Source organism: Gavialis gangeticus, unplaced genomic scaffold (assembly GCF_001723915.1).
Source record: "Gavialis gangeticus isolate Ggan-Ray unplaced genomic scaffold, GavGan_comp1, whole genome shotgun sequence".
Taxonomy (NCBI): Eukaryota; Metazoa; Chordata; order Crocodylia; family Gavialidae; genus Gavialis; species Gavialis gangeticus.
This window is the reverse complement of record NW_017729028.1, coordinates 18,088,592-18,094,501: the sequence shown is the minus strand read 5'-3', so window position 1 is coordinate 18,094,501 and position 5,910 is coordinate 18,088,592. Positions and strand designations below refer to the sequence as shown.

At 45.1% G+C, this 5,910-nt stretch overlaps 1 protein-coding gene across 2 annotated transcripts in view; it reads right to left on the bottom strand.

Annotated features, from left to right (window-relative positions):
• Positions 1 to 5,910, bottom strand: part of VSNL1 (visinin like 1) — a 190,924-nt gene that overhangs the window by 184,260 nt on the left and 754 nt on the right. The window lies entirely within an intron of this gene.

Sequence of the window (5,910 nt, the reverse complement as noted above, 5' to 3'; positions counted from 1 at the left end):
GTGCCTGCTCCAGACAGCCCCGCATGGGCTGCGAGTGCCTGCAGCATGGGGTGCCGGCCATGGAGCAGGTGAGGGACCACTTTTCCCCATGCTCAGCACCAGCTTCTTCCCTGCTGGTGAACAGGGGGTTGGGGCTGTGTACTGCCCTTCGCCTGTACCGTGGGGCTGGGGGGCAGGAGGGAAGGGATAAGGGGAAAACTATGAAGAGATTACCAGTGAACCTTTCATGAGATCCCAAGATATTTATTGAACAATGTAATGGCTTTCTATGAAAAACACCTAACACTCTTTTGTATTCATCACCCATTTAAAGTTACATTAATATTAATCACAAAAAAGCTTTCATGACAGCTACAGTGTCTTAAATGCATTTTTTTTTCTTGGCAGAAAATTATTCAGTTATCATTACTGCCATAGTTCATATCAGATAAAAAGGCTTGCTCTTGCAAGATGGCAAAGTTAGCAAAAAATCTTCTATGAAAGCTGCTCTCAGTAGGTTCCAAAAAGTGATCTAGGTAGAGGCTATTTATTGGTACTCAAATATATTCCAGCCCCAAGATATGACTGCCTGCTGTGCTTCTGCTACCGGAGTTCGAAACTACTTATTTCTAGTCAGCATATAAAATGTGTTCACTTAAGGCCAATTGTGAATTTTAGGTAGCCTTCTCAGACAACTAACCACTAGAAAAATAGCCAGAACCCTATACACATTTATTCATATGCAAACGTCATTTATAAATCATACATGTTCATTTAAAAGCTTTTACGAAAAACAACATTATCCCTACAGATTTTCAATTCTCAGTGAGAAAAGCACCCTTTTCTCTCCTCCTTCAACCCTCCAATCCCCCTTACTGGCATTAAGTCTGCTAGAGCTTGCAATTCTAAGGCCACCGCTGACAATTTGCTTCCTTCCTGCATTTATGCTATTACTGCACAGCTAATACCGATATGTAAAAAAGTGGAAGTTTCTTGGGGAAAGGACCGTTCTTATGCAGTCTTTGGACCGTTATAAAATACAAAATAAAATAATATTCACATGTATCATTTAAAAAAACAAACAAACCAGAGCACAGCAATATTAACCATGTGGATTTGGAGCACTGCCTGGAGAATTTGGATTGCTTAAACAACAACTATGTCAGCAGCTTGTAAGTAATATTTTTGCTCACACGTTTCTTTTTCTTTAGAAGGTGTTATGCCCATGGCTCTCAGACCAGGTCTGTCACTTTTCTCAATATTAAATGTACCTGTCCACATGAATAAACTACCCTCTTTGAACTAACATTGGGAATAGGGTTGTTTTTCCCAGGCCTTGTTTATGAAGAAGTCCCTCTGGAGCCTCGCATCTTGCTGCTACTTCTATACACAGCGCTCCATAAGAACTGCCATTTACTGGGTCAGACCATAAACCCAGCCTGCCCAGTATCCTGTGTCACACAATGGCAGAGTGTGAATGCTAACAGGGAGTGAACTGGGTCTGACCAGGGGTTTTTTCCACTGTTCCTCTCTCACTTGCCGCCTCCAACATTTAAGGTCAGAACTACTGATTCAGAGGCTGTATTCCTAACTCTCAAGCTCAAGAATTACTGATACCCCTTTCCTCCAAGAATTTATCCAATCCCTTTTGGAAACTAGCTAAACACTCAGCTTCCACAACATCTGGTGGCAGAGCTCCACAATTTAATTACACGCTAGTTGCATCTACATGTGCTTTACTGCAGAGCTAGCTAATTAACCCCGCAGTACAGCGTCACTGTCTACATGTGTGCTGGTATTATGGTACAGTAAATTAATTAACTCTGCTGTAAGATAGTACTGGCCTAGACAGTACTATCTTACAGTGGAGTAATTAAGTGCAACAAAACACACGTGTAGACAGTGACAGGGCTGGCTAGGGCACAAGGATGCCAACGTGCAGAACCTGCCTGCTGCACAGCTTCACACTTTAGCACTTTCATGCCCCAACCAGCCCCACCTCTGCTCAATGCTGCCTCCCAGAGCCTGGGGCTGACACCCTGAGCCTACTGGCAACCCAGGGCTACTCTGCACCAGCTCAAACGGCTGCTGTCCTGGGTACACGTGTAGACGCTGTGCCTGGGAGCAGCCGACTCCAACTGTCCAGAATTTATTGCATCACATTAATTTCACGCATTAATTAAATGCACCCAGAGTAAAAAAGAACTTTGTTAGTTTTAAACTTACTACCTACTGGTTTCATTTTGTGACCCCTAGTTCTTATCATTTTAAACTATGCAGAAGCTCCAGCCAGTACTTCTAGTTTAAAGTTATGTTCAGAAGTCACAACATAAAGTCCTGGCTTGTCAGAAGAATGAGGGGAAATAAATAGTTATGAGGACAAGTAGAAAAGAAATAGAAGCAAACAAAACTGGAAGAACAGATACAAATGCGGCAAGGAAAATTTGGCAGGGAAAGAAAAAAATACACTGGAAATGGAAAAAGGCACAGCAACTGAAACGGTGAGCCACACCTCTGAAAAATTAAGAGCCATGTGTGAGCCTGTGTCATTAGGGGTAGGGAGCACTGCACAGAAGTCACACTGCTTGTTCTCTTATCAGTCTTGAATAGCACTGAAAGAACAGTGCGACACACCATGAAACAAGGCCTCTGGATTAGGCATCTTTTAAAACTGCTTAGGAAGGAAGAGACCTTAGACCCAGTTTACACTGACAAAACCACCGAAGACAATAAAGTAAGTTTAGGAATAGCGCTCAGACTTTTATAGCACATAAAGTGTGAGGCACGACTTTTCATTGTGTGCGACTGGTATTTACAGTTCTAATCATGCCTGCAAGGGCCATCCCAGGTCATCAAATCCAATCACCCACTCCTGTCAGCACATAACATGATCCTTGGCAGAATCTTATCAATATCCATCTTACGAAAGCAAATTTACCTATTAAATCTAATTTCAACTGACCTACCTCCATTAATTATATCAAGTGTAGGGTATGTTGCTATTTAAATCATTACTGTACATGATCCAAGAAAAAAAAAAATCTGTTAAAATAATCTGAAATGTATTGCTGAAGTTTACCATCTCAAAACATTGCTGAAACTTTGCAGAATTGGGTCCATTATTATGGTGTCTGTGAGAAACGGATACAATATGCCATAAAGAAATAAACAACTGATACTCTAATAAATGGATTTAGAGAATTAGAAATAATTTCAATACAAAAGTGAGTAAGGAGAAAAGAATTAGAAATAATTTCAATACAAAAGTGAGTAAGGAGAAAATGCCAAGACAATGTTTACTTTTAAAATGTAAACAAACGGACAGGGATTTTCCCCAGGAAAGTTCTCTATTTTAATGCAATTAGGTCTATTGACTTTAAAAGGGTGAGAAAGTAAAAAACGTACACTTAAGAGACTCTTGTCAGCTTCCACAACATCTGGAAGCTGGAACTGGCTTAGAAGTGGATCCTGACATTTTTTGCTGGGATGAAAAATGTAGACAACAAGCAGGAGGGCAGTACCACCCCAAACCATTAATGAGACGGGACGTGGTGTTAGCTACTGTAGCAGCCTGCACACCATACCCTCCAGAGAGCGTGGTCTGCTAGCTAGAAGGCATATTTAGCCCCCAGCTGACAAGCGCACTACTGCAGTCAGCACAACGCTGCATCCAAGGATCTGTGCAGCTCTTCCCAAGCAATAGCAAAATAAGTCCCATGGAACAATCTCCAACCCTGGCCAGAACTGTTGCTACAAAAGTCACCTGCTACCCTTTATTTTATTCAGATGGTATCTAAACCCCCAAGTATAGGCTCTGGACAAGGCAGAACTTGGTTTCTTGTCTTCATTATTCAAATAGAATAATGTTAAATTACGAGAGTTTTGCTAGCTTTACATCAGCAGATTAGAGGGGAAATAAAAGCATATCTGACATGTGCTTTCTTGTTACCGATGTTATTTCATGCTCCAGCAAACTAAGCATCAGCTAAATAAGGATCACAACAAATACTAACTGCTCAGATTTGAGTCTGTTTATCAAACTAGAGGACTCCTTAGTAGATTCAAAGGTGCAGGTAAAGTGTCACTTTGATGCATCTTCTATGATTTGCTATTCCATTCCCCAGAAAACGTTTTTTGAAGCAAGTGTATAGGAATCACGTATGTTGATGTACTTCTGCCGAAATGAAATCCAAGCAAGATGGCCCTATTTGATTGACATCAGAAGCACATAAATTGCCCTTATTTCTAACAAGAGGGAAAAATGAGTGATGAAGTCCTATCTCCTGGGATATAGCTATTTGTGTTTAGAGGATATGATAAAAAAGAACTGTATTTTAGGCTTCAGTACCATTGAAGTGATCAGCAAAATTCTCATCAAGGTCAACGGGAGAAGAATCAGCAAAATTCCCATTGAAATCAATGAGAAAAGAATCAGACCTTTAATTAAAACAGCACCGTAAAGGCTAATGATTTTTCTTTTTCTTGCCAGTGACATTAATTCAAGTCCACTTGAGGAGTGTGTCTAGTTGGTGGAAGGCATAGGAACAGCAGGGAGAGATGTAATCACGTTTTAATTAAAAACTGATCCTGATCCACAACCCAGAAATGGCCAGTGAAGGTCTAACGCAGCAGTGGAAGGCGTTTTAACTGAATCGTCCTAAATATACTGCCTTCTTTAGAAACGCAGGCCGCTGAATAAACCGCAGCGTGAAACACCAGCACATCTGAGAGCCTGCCACAGGCACGATGAGCTGCTTGGAAAACAATACGGGGACGGCAAGAACGAATGTTCTGAAGATGACAGTGGCTTTCCTCGTCCGCAGCGGGTCCAGTCTGGGAACAAATGCTTGATACACCACTTTCTGCCTCATGCCTGGATGGCTGTTAGGACTTAAGTCTCCTGCACAACATCCTGGGAGACCAGCCTTTTGTCAGCCACCAGAGATCCAATCTCTGCAAAAATCTTGGCTGCAAAAGGCTCCAGCTAAGGCCATCTTGAGGCCAAGCGGCTCTCTCTTCCTTACTGGAACATCTCCTTGGCAAGGACATGGCATCCCTGTCCCCTTCTCCTGCCCTGAAAGGGCTGACTCCCATGCCTGCAAATCCCCCAGGCTCAGCTGGGATGAGAAAGGGGGGGTGTGGGGGGGCGGGATTGTTGTTTTTCAATCCAGTCTCCAACACCAAGGTGACCTGCAAGGCTCCCTGTGCAGCCTCACATCCTCCGACTCCCTGCACCAGGGCTGCTACAGTCTGTAACCTCTGATGGATCCTGGAGGGGGGAGCGGGCTCTGTCAGGGGAGAAGGTGACACAACCCTTGCAGCAGCCGCGCTGACGGGAGATCCAGGCAGAGAAGCTGCCAGGGGTCCCTCGGACAGGGGCAATCCGGGAGGGGGTTTGGCTCCTGGTTCGGGGGGGGGGGATGAAGACCCGCTGGGTGTGCCGGACCTCCCAGGGCACTGCAGCGTATGCAGCCAGGGGGCTGCGAGGGCTGGGCATTGAAAGCGGCTGCAGGGGCTGGTGCCTGCAACGGGGTGCAGGGGCTTACAGATAGAGGGGAGCTGGTGCCTGGAGACAGCTTGGGCAGAGGGGGGCTGGTGGGTGCCAGGGGTCTGGAGCTTGCAATGAAGGTGCACAGGGGTTGGTGGGTGCAGGGGGTTTGGTGCTTGCAATGAAGGTGCAGGGGAGCTTGGTGCCTGAAGACAGGTGCAGAGGGGTTGACGGGTGCAGGGGGGTTGGTGCCTGTAGGTGGGTGCAGGGGGGGCTGGTGCTTGCAATGAAGGTGTAGGGATTGGGGGTTGGTGCCTGCGGGTGGGTGCAGGGGGGGTTGGTGCTTGCAGTGAAGGTGCAAGGGAGCTTGGTGCCTGAAGACGGGTGCGGAGGGGCTGATGGGTGCAGGGGGGTTAGTGCTTGCAGTGAAGGTGCCGGAGGCG